The sequence below is a fragment of the Parasteatoda tepidariorum genome, chromosome 6 (assembly GCF_982258835.1).
Source record: "Parasteatoda tepidariorum strain Cologne lab strain chromosome 6, Ptep-v5.0, whole genome shotgun sequence".
Lineage (NCBI taxonomy): Eukaryota > Metazoa > Arthropoda > Arachnida > Araneae > Theridiidae > Parasteatoda > Parasteatoda tepidariorum.
In genome coordinates, this window is record NC_141760.1 from 88,389,239 (window position 1) to 88,403,423 (window position 14,185).

A 14,185-nucleotide genomic window follows, 5' to 3' on the forward strand; every position below is an offset into this window, starting at 1 on the left:
GATTTACCTATCAACGTAGGCAGGGAGCATCATTCACTAGGTACACTACCGGTCAAAAGTTTACGAAAATTTTGAAATCAACGAAAAAAGGTCTAAATTCAAATGTTCATAGAACTGCGAAAAATCATTCAAATTGCATGAAAATTTTATATGTTCTAAAGTGAACCCTCTACGGTTAGTTACATATGATCAAATTGCAATACTTTGTTTTTTGCGAACTAAATCCAGCTTTTAATTATGGGTTGTTTCTATGGTGAAAAAAGTTGTTAAATTTGAACTCTTGCCAAACTCGCAAAATTTTTTTTTCGTACTTTCTGTTAATAGAAAATAGTTATTTGAACTGTTCTATGTAAGCCCTCAAAATTTCAGATCGATTTGATTTTTCTTGATGAAATTACAGAATTTTGAAAAACATGTGTACTTTTCTCGATTTTTGAGCATTCCACATATGCGGTCTTTTGGTCTATACATCTTCTACCAAAGAACATTTTAATTTTAATGTTTTCTATATTTTCAAATAATTAATATTGATTACAAAATAAATATTCTTATTCATTAATGTAATTATTGTTATTACAAAGAATTTATTATGAATATAATTAAAACAATATCTCATAGATGTCACATTTCATCGAAAATTTGTTTGTTCTTGCAAACGATGCTCTGATAATTCGAATCGAAATCAGTTATGAGACATTTTACAACAGGAATGGAACTCTATATCACTTGAAGTGATTAATGGTTTGTTAGAACGAATGCCAAGCATATGCAAGGCTATAATAAACATAAACGGTGGATGGTTCGAGGAATCCAAGATTTAAATGTTAATTTATTTAATTGCAAAATGCGAATAAGAATATGTTAAATATTTGATCAGTTGTAAATAAAATAGTTTAGTAAATATGCAAATTTTTTATACTATTGTTATTATTCTTTTAGAATTATTTATGTAATTATTGTTATAACTTTTTATTTTGATTTAATGTAAAGTAAAAATATCACAACAAAACTAATACATATAAGCAATAAATATAAACAATAATAATTACAATAATGAATAAGAATATTTGTTTTATAATAAATATTAATTATTTGAAAATATAGAAAACATTAAAATTAAAAAGTTCTTTGGTAGAAGATGCATAGACCAAAAGACTGCATATGTGGAATGCTCAAAAATCGAGAAAAGTACACATGTTTTTCAAAATTCTATAACTTCGTCAAAAAAAATCAAATTGATCTGAAATTTTGAGGGCTTACATAGAACGATTCAAATAACTATTTTCCATTAACAGAAAGTTCAAAAAATTTTTTTTGCAAGTTTGGCAAGTGTTCAAACTTAGCAACTTTTTTCACCATAGAAACAACCCATGATGAAAAGCTTGATTCAGTTCGCAAAAAACAAAATATTGCAATTTGATCATATGTAACTAACTGTAGAGGGGTCACTTTAGAACAAATCAAATTTTCATGCAATTTGAATGATTTTTCGCAGTTCTATGAACATTTGAATTTAGACCTTTTTTTTGTAGATTTCAAAATTTTCGCAAACTTTTGACCGGTAGTGTAGGTACTCAAAAATATTCTAGACTCAGTTCAATCACAGAATTGAATAGAACAATAGATAATAGTACAAGTGTACACCACATGTCGAGACTTGCAAAGTGCCGCCCGTGCCCCCGCTCGCATTTAAATACCCTGCATGATGACTTCAAAAATAGATTTGAAGATATTCTGACGATGGAAATACTACCATAGATCATAACCCCATTTGATGAAACAGAAGAGGTGGATGTGGTATTACAAGAGGAGCTACTTGAGCTCAGCGCCAACGAGGAACTGAAGGTGAAATTTAAAAAAGGCTATCAAACATTTTGGCTAAAGGCAGAAATCCCCGAAAAATATCCTGGGCTGTGGGAAATTGTGAGAAAATTTTTGATAGCGTTTCCCTTGTCATATCTTGTCGAAACAAGTTTTAGTGTCGTTACCAACCTGTTAACAAAAAAAGGAGCAGATTGGACACCACAGAACGGAGAGATTTGAGATTACTTCTTACAAAACTGAAGCTAAATATTGATAATTTGCTGCCAATTCATCAAGTACATCCATCTCATTAAAAGTATGACTATTTTTTATTGTTGATTTACATTTCAGAATTCATTGTTGATTTTTTGTCAATGTTTGTAATAATAAATGTTTATAATTTTGTATAACCACAAGTATTATTTTAATAAATAGGACACAAGATAATGTGCTACTTTTTTTTCTTCTTAACACCCCAATTTAGGGTGATATTTTTTTAGGAGTTTTGGGAATACAGTAGAAATGTAGTAGCAAGGGGTCTACCGAAAATAGTAAAAATTTGAAAGTGGTCCACGAGAAAAAAAAGTTTGGGAACCTCTGATTTAGATAATGCACCTTATCATTCATTAAATAAAAAGAAAGTATTTTATTTAATTTATTTTTTTGCACGAAAGTTCAATATTGTTCTTTAATTTCAATACGTCTTTTGTTTTCCTCCAGAAATGCGCAAAGTAACAAAGTTTGTATAAATATAATCTTTTATTCAGGCAAAGAACATATTTCATTTTAAAATTTAATATACTTCACCCAATTTTGTTTCAAATTTTTTCTTAATCTAAGTAAAAAAAATCGTTTGAAAGCAATCACCACTAACACACATTCGGTAAAAATCATTGGCTAGTTAGCCAAATTGGTTTTTTATCTCTGGGGTTAGTTTGTCTACAATTTAAAATCCAATAAATTTCAAATGCATCAAATAGATGGCTTGGTACATTTTCGTAAGCCAGACGCAAGTAAATTCGACTATTTTTTATTTAATTTTATTTTTTATTTATATGTATGATGACCATTACTCTTTAAATAATGTTCAATAAATAAATAATAATTATAAAAAAATAGTTAAATTTACTTGTGCCGCCTAACGAAGAAATGCAGATATTTTTACTCATTTTTGCAATTAATTTTAAGTACAGCAATGAAAGAAAGCAGCTTTGCAACAGCGACTTGAATATCACATTGAAGTACCGTATTTTCGGTGCATCATCATAATAATAAAAGGAAAAAACAAACAAACCCGGAAGTATGTTGAAATTTATGAGTTGTGGTGTAATTTTTAACGGTTAATTTATTAAATTTGTTTACAGGAAAATCCTGTAAACAAATTTAATAAATTAGCGCTTGACAGACTACAAGTTTAAAGAACCGAGGTTCGAGTAAGAGGAACGGCTAGTCAGAAATTACGAGTTCGTAAGACGAAAGTGATTCAGATGGGAAAGTTCAGTCTCGTAGGGACCGAAGGTGTGCGGTATTGGTCCTCGTTAACTGTTCTACCATAAAGTGCTCGACTTTCGCGTGCAGGTCGTCGGGCTACCGAAGCGAGGGTGCTATCCCCTCTGCAGAGGATCAAAATTGTGATGGTATGTTTTCGGATCATCCTCAGGGATGTTTCCCAGACCGTCGCCAATAGCTCATTGTGCAGCTCTAGTGCGACATAAATGAACTACAACAACAACAGATGGGAAAGTTTAAGTTTTGATGCTTTGAAAAAAAAATGTTTTTTTTCTTCTTCTTTCTTTTCTGACCTGCTTATTTCTTTATTTTTATATTTATTTCTGACATTTCAAAATAAATTACATATTAGTTGTAAGTGATCGACATAATTACATATTAGTTTTATAATTACATTGTTAATTACATATTAGTTTTTCGACTTTTACTACCCTGAATAATCAAGTGTTTCTGATTGGATGTTAGATGTATGCTAGTTTAAATAAGACAAATCGAGTTTAGGTTTGAAAGAGTATGGAAAGAATTAAGCTGTGTTATGTTGTGAAAAGTAGAATGCTCACGTTGATTATGTTTTCCAGAAAATTATGTTAAAAATAATTTAAATTGTTTTATTTCTTTCTGTCTGATAATTTTCCCCCCCTAAGTTTTAAGATGAATCTTCAATAATGTTTGCTTAGTATTTTCCACTACGAACTAAACTACTCCAGTAGATATGATTAAAGTTTTCCGTTCTCGCATTTATTTTTAGATATAATTAGAAATATAAAATTTTTACTCGTTTCCCTGAGAGACTATATGGGGACCATATTTTTCCTGATTAAAGCTTCCTCCTCCATATTTAAAGATCTAGAACTAACTCGTCGAAGAGAAAGTACGTTTTTGTGTCTGATTCCATAATTTAATTAATAAGTATTTTTAAGATATACACCGAAGAGCCATTACATTATGACCACCCTCCATCTATAACAATGGGCTCGCCCAGGAACAATGTTTTCATGGGGCACATCAGGACCCATAAACCTCACAGAACAATCCCTGACGCCAGTAAGCTACTTGAGCATAGTTGCAGACCAGGTTCACCCATTCATGGCAAAAGTTTTTCCTGCGGGAGATGGTGTTTACCAACAGGATAATGCACCATGTCTTAAGGGTCGAATCGTCATGGATTGGTTCGAGGAACATTCCAGTGACTTCCAAGTCATGTCTTGGCCCCCAAATTCACCTGACCTTAATCCAATAGAGCATTTGTGGTCCTACTTGGAAAACCAAATTCGTGCTGCCATGCTACCCCCTCGCAATGTGAGGGAATTGCAGGACCAGCTGGTGAGCGCTTGGTACCAGATACCTCAGACTATCTATCAGCACCTTGTGGAATCAATGTCACAGCAGATGCTAGCAGTTTTGAGGGCTAAAGGTGGTTATAATGTAATGGCTCTTCGGTGTATATCAAGAATTAGACGATTCTAATTTGGTATGTAAAATAAAAAAAAATATTAAACGAGATTGATTTTTTTTTCTTATGCTTACATATGTAGAATAAAATATTGTATGTGTTCGTAATTTAATTTATTATTTTATTGTTTTGGACTGGAAAATAGTCTAAGAAATAAACTTATGATTTAACAATGGGAAGCGATTTAAGAGTGCTAAGAATCCATGAAAAATAAATTAATAAAAATAAATTAATAAATTAATGTGTTACTGATTTTTCACCAAGTCATATTTTTCCTGATAGCCATATTTAGTTTATTTTTTATCATTATTGTTGTTTTTTAATAAGTTAATAATTAACGAAACTGTTTGAATTTTTTTTATCTGAAATATAATCTTGATACAAATGTAGGGAGAGGTTTTCATCTTCCTCGTTGGGAATTCTGTAATTAGTTCATTTAAGAGTTATGGAAATAATTAAAGAGCAATTTCAGCAAATCATAACTACGTGGTAAGAAAAATTATTTGCGCAAGCAATTAGCGAAAAAGAAATCCTGGAAGGTAGATAAAAATTACTTTAGTAACGAAATTAGAAAACAGATTTTCTGAGATTGCGTTTTTCTTTGTATTGTTATTATATATATTTTTTCGTTTGAGTACTTATTGCATGTTAGTTGTAAAAGGTTTTATTGAATGATTTCCTATTTTGGTAATCGAAAAATAAAACGTGTTTGCTTCATTGCTTTAGAACTTACAATTTCGGTCGGAAGGAAGGAGAGTGGGCGGAAGATATTTCCTTCATAGAACAAAGATAATTTCCACTTTTATAAGTTTCCTATCTTTTATTTTTCGAGTAAGATGCTTCTACCAAAAGTCCAAGATGCTGCATTTTTATGGTACCTATAAACCTTAAGAGAACCGACTTATCTAAGTTTCTTTGATATTTTTTCGTGTCTTGGTTAAAAAAAAATATATTTAAAGACCTACGATAATTTACAGGTGTGAGAGAGAAAATTAACAAGAAGAAAAAAATAATCTTTGCAAAAAATGTAAAATCTTAAAAGAGATAATAACAATCTCTAGTTGACCATCTTATATTATTTTCTAAACATTTGAAACAGATGATATACATAAAAAGATAGAGTTACTTTTCAAATTTAAAAATAACCTGCTCATCAAGAACCCAGTCTTTTGGAGAATTTTTTTCTATCGTTGCCATTATTTTATGCCTTTATTTTTTGAATATCTAAGGATCCGTGCCCCCCCCCCTGCTCGCTTACCAGCTTTCAAAAATGCATCCACAGCGTTTATACATTAATTGCTTTAATATTTTAATCCCTTAAATTAAATTTATTTGGGGGTTCAGCATTCTGATAACTATTGCTGGTCAACTCTCATTTCTTCCCAGTCTTGTGTATCTCTCCATTGTTTTATTGTAATTACATATATTTTCAAGCTTGTGTAACCTTGTAAATCTTTGTCAAATGGAAGACAGATTGCACAATACAGAGAAGAATGGCACGAAGGTACATCCAGGGTGACAGCGGGATTCGGACCCGCTACCTTTACGCTTTGCGCATTGTTTGGTGGACAATACCGCTTGGCTAGGAAGGCCCCTATCACCCTAGTTTTTATACTATACCAATCACCCTAGCTTTTATACTATGCAACTCAGTTAGAATATACTGGTGGCCCGGGCATAACGAGCATTCAGCTCTTTATCGATTATCAATCCCTGAAGCTGGGTACTGTACACACCGGCCTATGAATTAGAAACCTTAGTATAATTTCTTATTTCGGTGAGCAGTGGTTGATCAGGGTATAGAACATTCGCCATCAAATGAGGTGGACTGGGTTCGAATTTCAGAGTTGTATGGTCGATAAGAGTTCCACAACCGGCTCGCACCGACCACGGTGCTGACGTAAAATATCCTCAGTGATAGACGGATCATGGGTTAGTGTTTCCTTACGGTCAGGCTAACCGTGGTAGGTTTTAGTGGTTTTCCTCTCCATGTAACGAAAATGTGGGTTAGTTCCATCAAAAAGACCTTCACGAAGACAAACTTCTCTTAGTACTTGATCCAGGAGTTCCCTTGTCTTCCGAATTGGGTTTAAAATTACAAGGCTATGGAATTGAACATTAAGTAGTCGCAAACTCAAAGTTGGGTTTTACCGTAAACCCAAATTTTCGTACAGTGAAAAAAATTGATCTTATTTTCTCTATTAAATTATATTTTCAGGGAGTTCTTTGTAATTAGAAAAATTTAAGCATAAATATTAATAATAACAAGTCCTTCAAAAGCATTCATTGATTGTGGAAAGTATAGCTTAAAATTTAAACCTACAAGTCGATCGGAAATCACTGTCTTTATTGCATCTTTCTTTTTTAAACTTTACAAAGCTGATACCTTAAAAATTAATACAATTTAGGTTCGGTGAATAATATTTTAGTTGAACGAAAAAGTGTAATCAAAGTATGACGAACTACTATCGAAGTCAATCTCAGTTAAGGTGGAATAAAGATAGCAACAACTAAATAGCGTGGTGTTTACTTTTCCCAATCAAATGCCAAAAGCACGAAGCTCTAAACTGTAGCAAATAAACAGTATTTTTAAATATTTTAAAGCGACTCTGATTTGATAACGATTTTGACGTGATTTGATAACGTTTTTGCCACTTTCTTACTTAAGAATTTTATATAATGTGTTGTCATCTTATTTTTTCTAAGAATTCCAAACTTTAAAATATTGGAAGATTAATTAAAAATATAAATTCAGGTACTAATTTAGTTAAAAACTAGACGATTCTAATAGGTTTGCGCACATGCAGAACAATATCGTATGAAATAGATATTTTTGCTTTAATTTATTGGAAGATTAATCAAAAATATAAATTCAGGTACTAATTTAGTTAAAAGCAAGACGATTTTAACAAGGTGGAGCTCATGCAAAATAATATCCTATGAAATAAACTTTTTTCTACATATATAGATGTATACAAAATAATTTTTATGTACTTTGAATAAATTATACAAAAACAAACTAAACGACGTAGTTAATTTAAATTTAAACTGCATTTCTAGACCAGTTTTCCTTAGATCGTTAAGAATACTTAGATTTTCAATTATAATTATTAATCATAAGATATTCCGATTTATCAGGTCTAGTTACTCGTATAATAATGCAATTTAATGTCTTTAGGAAATTCGAATGCTTTGTAATCAAACGTCGAAACATAATTGAATATTCATTGTTAACTCAAGGAATTGGCGAAGCTTGTTGTGGCAAACGGGTAATGATGTAATATCATTTATCAGAAAATAGTGATTTGCTGCCTCACCAATCAAGGCAAACAATAAAAACTTGTAATAATCTAGAGCAATTATAAACTCATTGCAATAAAAGTGTTGATTTTGTTTGATTTTCACTCTATTTCGTGACGAAAATGTTTTTAATTTATATATTTGTACCATTTGGTGGCGATGAATTTGAGACACAGATGTTTGCCTTTGCATGCGTTATCGGCTAAGTTAGAAATACGGCTAAGCTAGAAATCGACCGGTAAAATATGAAATGATTTTACATTTCTCTCATTATTGATGCATTTTTCACATTTTTAATTAGTATGATTATGCTGTATAAGAATTACTTGAAAATAATTTCTTGGTGCAGTAAGATTTTTATCTTCTTTTTTTTCTTTAATAAGAAAGACTTACATTTTCAATAATCACTAATGATATCAGCATGTTAGTTTTTTTTTTTGTCGTATGTCTGTTTCAGGCAGTGGGGGAGCGATTGTTACTGTTTTTCAGTGGCGCCATCTATGGGCAGGAATTCGACTTCTGCCACGCCATTCACACAACCACAACCCCTTTATAGGGCGGGTCACTTTGACACACAAAGGAAAAAGGACATCCATGCCTTGCCCAGGATTCGAACGCAGGACCTTTCTTATGCAAGAGCAGTTCCATGCCCTCTACACAGCCCGGTCGGCATATTAGAATTAATAATACTTATTAATACTTACATGATTTACCCTTTATTTACCAAATTACTAAAAATAATTCTATATCATGTTAGTATTAATAATACTTGCTAATACTAATATGATTTAACCTTTACTTACCAAATGACTAAAATAAATTCTATAAAATTTGAAAAACTTTTTTGCTCGTTAAATAAAGTCTATTTTACACTTATGCAGATTTTTTTTTAATATTCAATATTATATTCTAATTTTTCATAAAATTTTTTATTTGGAATTTACCCCACATTATAAGGTTTAAATTAAAGATAAAAATTTAATACTTTGTTTTACAACTAGTTAAAAACGTTAATAAATCAATAAAAATATGAAAGGCTTACCTGCAAATTTGAGCTGAGAATTGAGAAATGAAATTGAGGAATAATAAAATGGCATATTCCATTGGAATTAATGGCATTTCCATATATAATATGTATGGAAATATTGACAACTAAACAGTAAAATGGGTGATATTCAACTGCAAATAATCTCGTGTCTTCGAAAGGTAATGATGAACGGAAAGTCATATATTACAGCTTCAGACAAGTTCAGATGCGACAATTTGTTCTGTTTCAATGCTGTATGGAAATAATATTAGTGTGACTTTAAAGTCCCGTCGGTTCATAAAAGGCTAATCGGGTTAATGATTTGACCGGAATGTGAAAGTTAGTACTTAGATATTCTTGTCCGGTATTCCTTACACAGATGTTTTTTTTTAAAGTAAAGCCTTTTTTCTCGATATACAGTTGCCTCATATACCCTACTCTGATGATTTCTCCAAACTGATATTATTAATAATAACCAAAAAGGTGGTTAAAGTATGATTTATGCTTCATAAAAAATTTATTTATTAAATAAAGATGCTGCTATTTTTCTTTAGTTAGTCTTCTTCTTAGTAATATATCTTTTAAAAAGAAAAAGTAGAAAAAAATAACATTCTGTTGATTATGTTTTTTCTAGGTAAGGAACTTTTTCCAGATATATATTTGGCCAGTATTCCCTACTTTGATGATTTATCCAAATAGACATTAGTGATAATATCCAAATAAACAGTGAAACTTGTGCTTCATAAAAAATTGATTGATTGAATAAAGATGCTGTTATTTTTCTACGGTCAGTTTTCTTCTCAGTAATATATTTTTTTAAAAGAAAGGGTAGAAAAAATAACATTCAGTTTCTTTTCCAGTGATTCTCATATTTCATACTTTGCCTAAAGAGCATTTATCATAGTATACTCTACATTATATTGTATATACTGCTTAGACGTTGTATATAGTTCTTTTCGCAAGTTTATAAACGATATCATGCTTTGTCTAAAGAGCATTTATCATAGGTATACACCATATTACATTGTATACACCGCTTAAATATTGTATACAATTTCTTACTCAAGTTCTCATTTCTTACTTGTTTTCATATCTCATACTTTGCCTAAAAATGCTAGGTGGTTTATACAATGCCGGCACTTCCCACATTGCTTTGTTCAATTTTTATTTTAGTGTGTGTTTGTTTACTAAAATGTAAATATGAAGCTTTACAATTTGATTATGCTTAAATATATTTTTCCTTGGAATCTATTGATTCGAGAAATTCCTTTTTGTATTCAAGATTCCCTATACTATAAGAACAAAGCAAACATAAAAGTTACGATGAAACAGAAATGAACCTGATACATTGTAAACTCTTCCCGAGATATATTTGATCGAAATCGAGCAAAAATTTCCATTTTAACAGCATTCCATCTTACGTAAGCGAAATTTAATAAAATATAAAACTTAAGACGTCATTATATTAAAAAAAATGGAAATAATCATATAAATTAGAAAAGAAAAATTCTAAGAAATGATGGTTGTAATTTTTATAATTACTAAATTAAATGTTCACATACAGTTTATACAATGCGTAATATATTTTCTCAATAGTGTTATCTGTTATCCTTTATGTAGGTAATAATATTTCAATTAAGATGAAGTTCTTTATTTATTTTTCTTTTGTTTCATATCTGCAAAATATTTTTCTGTTGCACACTCCGCTATAAAGGACAATACTACATTTCCTTTTGAAATGAAAGAAAATTTCAAGCCACTTAATTTCTTTCAAAGCGTCTTGTTAAAATTTTTTATCTCCAAAATAATGACGCTTTGAGTTTGAACAAAGAAGTATTCTTTAACATTTTGTAAACTGTTCTAAATGTTCTTGTTTGAAATATATCTTGTAGTAAACATATATTTAAAAAAAAAACGTAGATAGATTTATTACATTCATATTTTCTACTAGAATTTTAAAAATAGCGGATTTAAGATGAATAGTATAAATACGGCAAATGAGAAAATATGCTAGAATAGCTTGTTTTTCTGGCGGTAAAATGATTTTTGTTCACTTATAATCGTAGTCAATAATAATCTCTTTAAAAAGAGGAATTTTTATAAATATTATGTTTTTTGATATATATTTCTTGTGCATTAAATTTGAAAGAAAGTAATGATCTAAGAGTAACGGAAATCGCTTTTAGAATTCGTAAATTCTTAATAATAATGTCAGGTCTGTAGATTCAATCCGTAGCAATGTACCAAAAATAAAGTTCATTTGGGTTTTTCAGTTTCTTTTAAAAGCCTTTTCTATGAATCCCTTTTCGAACTTCTTTTCTATCTAAAAATCTTTACCGGGATTCAGACGCTTTTAACTGAACAGAACTTTTCAGTTCTTTTTTTAAATGGAAAATTTAAAAATTGTATTCAGAAAAAAAAGAAGATTTTAAGCCTCATTTTAAAAGCTTAAAAGTTTATATACTTCTACAAACTCGGCTTAAATACTTAAAGTAATAGTAATATTACTGGTGCGATGTTTTCATCGTTTCAAAGCATTATTAACATATTTTTAATTATACTTATTTTTTTTATTTGTAAGGTTATAAAATAATTGACAACTCGGCACTGTTATTTCAAAATTATATAAAAGGAAATATTGTAAGTCTTGCAGTAAGGGTGATTCGAAAGATACAGGTAATAAAGGATCATTACGAGGTCAACGACGTAATTTACGACGAAGACGATAGTGAACTTGCAGAATAAGCTGGTGCAGCTAACATGCCAGAATCCCATACTTGATGGATGGACAATGCATTTTAAAGATTTTATTTATTTTTTTAATAAAGGGAACACTGAAGACGAAGTGGACCAAAAGGTAAATAAAACCAAAAACGACTGGAAGGAAGTCGAAAAGAACCTAAAGTTGAATTAACCCTTGGACGCAGACATTTTATTAAACATATTTTTCATACTTTCTTCATTATTTTGTATTAATTTAGGCTAATATAAAGGAAAAATATTATATTTAGCTATTAATAATTCATGGTGGTTATGAAATGTAGCATGAAACACCGTTGTCATTTTCTGCGTTTTTAGATAAATCTTCCGAATACGGTTCACTTCTAGATAATAATTTTTCGAATCTGCACTTATTTGCAGTTGTTGCAAAAAAAAAAAAATAGTTACTCTTCGTTAGAATTTTTTTTAATTTAAAAAAGCAATTATCGATAAATTTTTTTAATATAAAGGAAATTTTTTTCAAACTATTTTTCTTGTATTTTATATTTTATACAGTTATATACTTCAACATTGCTATTCTATACTTAAGAAAAAAGAAATGAAACAGGAAGATCTTCAACTGGGATAAATTTTGGAATACAATCCTTTTCGTATAGTTATTAAAAATTTAGCAAATATCTCCTAGTTCCATAAAATGTGCAAATAATCTCCAATAGTCAATAAATTAGACGAGTCAGTAGTCAATGAGTCAATAATTAAGACTAAGAGAATTTCTAAGAGAAATGCTAAAATTATATCAGAGAATTAATTTTTAATTATCTTACATTATTTTAAATATTAGTTACCTATTTATTAAAAACTTATTTGGCATTTTAAAAAGGTCATGTTGTAGACAGTATTGTTATAATTAAAATTTATTTATTTACTAAAAATTAAGCCTGAAACTATTGAAAAATTTCCTTCTCTTCTTACAATTTATTTTTCACATAAACATCATAATGTTAATAGCAGTAGGGGAGAGTGGGGTCAATTGTAACAGGGTACGATTGTAACAGAGCAAAAATTTCGAGTGTCGGATTCTAGATTTGGTTCCTAGGTAGCGCACAAGGTGTATTTAATAAATCTACATGTACACCCCTTCTGGCAACCATTTTAATGTACTTTTGAAAGAGTTTCATCACAAAAGATATTTTCACGCTACATAAGTACTCTTTTTGGTATTAGAATAGTACATTGTAACAAAGTAATTTTGCTTAAACAAATAAAAATTATTAACCGAATGCGTAAGTGGACACCTTTATTAACATTTAAAACAAAAAAGATTAGTTTTGCTAATTAGCTAGCATTGTTTTTAACAAATGAAGCTGAAATGGCGTCTTGGGGACGATTGTAACAATAAGTAAAGGGACGATTGTAGCAGCTGAAAATAAATAATCTTATGTTTACAAACCATTACTCAACTCTTTAAAAACCACCAATAGTTTCCTATATCATTTATATTATGTTGCATGTGCATTATTTTATTTGTCACCTTTCACAGCATAAATTAAAATTTTTAACCCCTTAAAGTTAAAAGTTTAACCCTTTAGGTCTCTGCTCATTATTATTTTCACTCCTAAAATATCACTACTATTTTGATCAATAAAAAAAATATATCACAACTATGATAATGTGTATAATTAACTATGTTTTAGTTGAATTTATGAACTGTTACAATTGACCCCGTAAGTGGGGACAATAGTAACAAGTGCACGACTGTCAAAAATTGTTAATAGCTAATATAATAACATTTAAAATAATGTATTTATTTTTTTTCTAGTAGAGAATAGTCTACTTTACTCGTCTGTCAACTAATACTAATAATATATTGGCTTTTTTGTTTGTTAAAAATAGTTAAGTAAAAAATGTTACAATTGACCCCACTCTCCCCTACTGTTATTAATAAAATAAAAGCTATTTATTAAAAATTAAGCCTAACAATTCTGAAAAGTTTTCTTCAGTACTCACTCTAACCCTATGTGTAACACTCAATATTTAAAACAGTTCTGTTATTAATATCGAGTTAATAATGTTAACGTTAATAGAAGCATTTTTATTAATGAAATCAAATCTATTTATTATAATTAACAGAAGCCTGACAATACTGAAGAGTTTTCTTTTCTTTAATACGAACTTTATTCTTTTGTAAGGAAATCAATGTAAATTACATTACAAATCATTTTAATTACATAATAGTGTTAACATTATAATCAATGTTAGTAACATTATAATGTTAATAACGTAAATAAAATAAAAGTTATTTATAAAAAATTAAATTTAATAAAATTAGGAACTTTCCTTTTCTTTGTTAAAAATTTATTTCCCATGTAAAC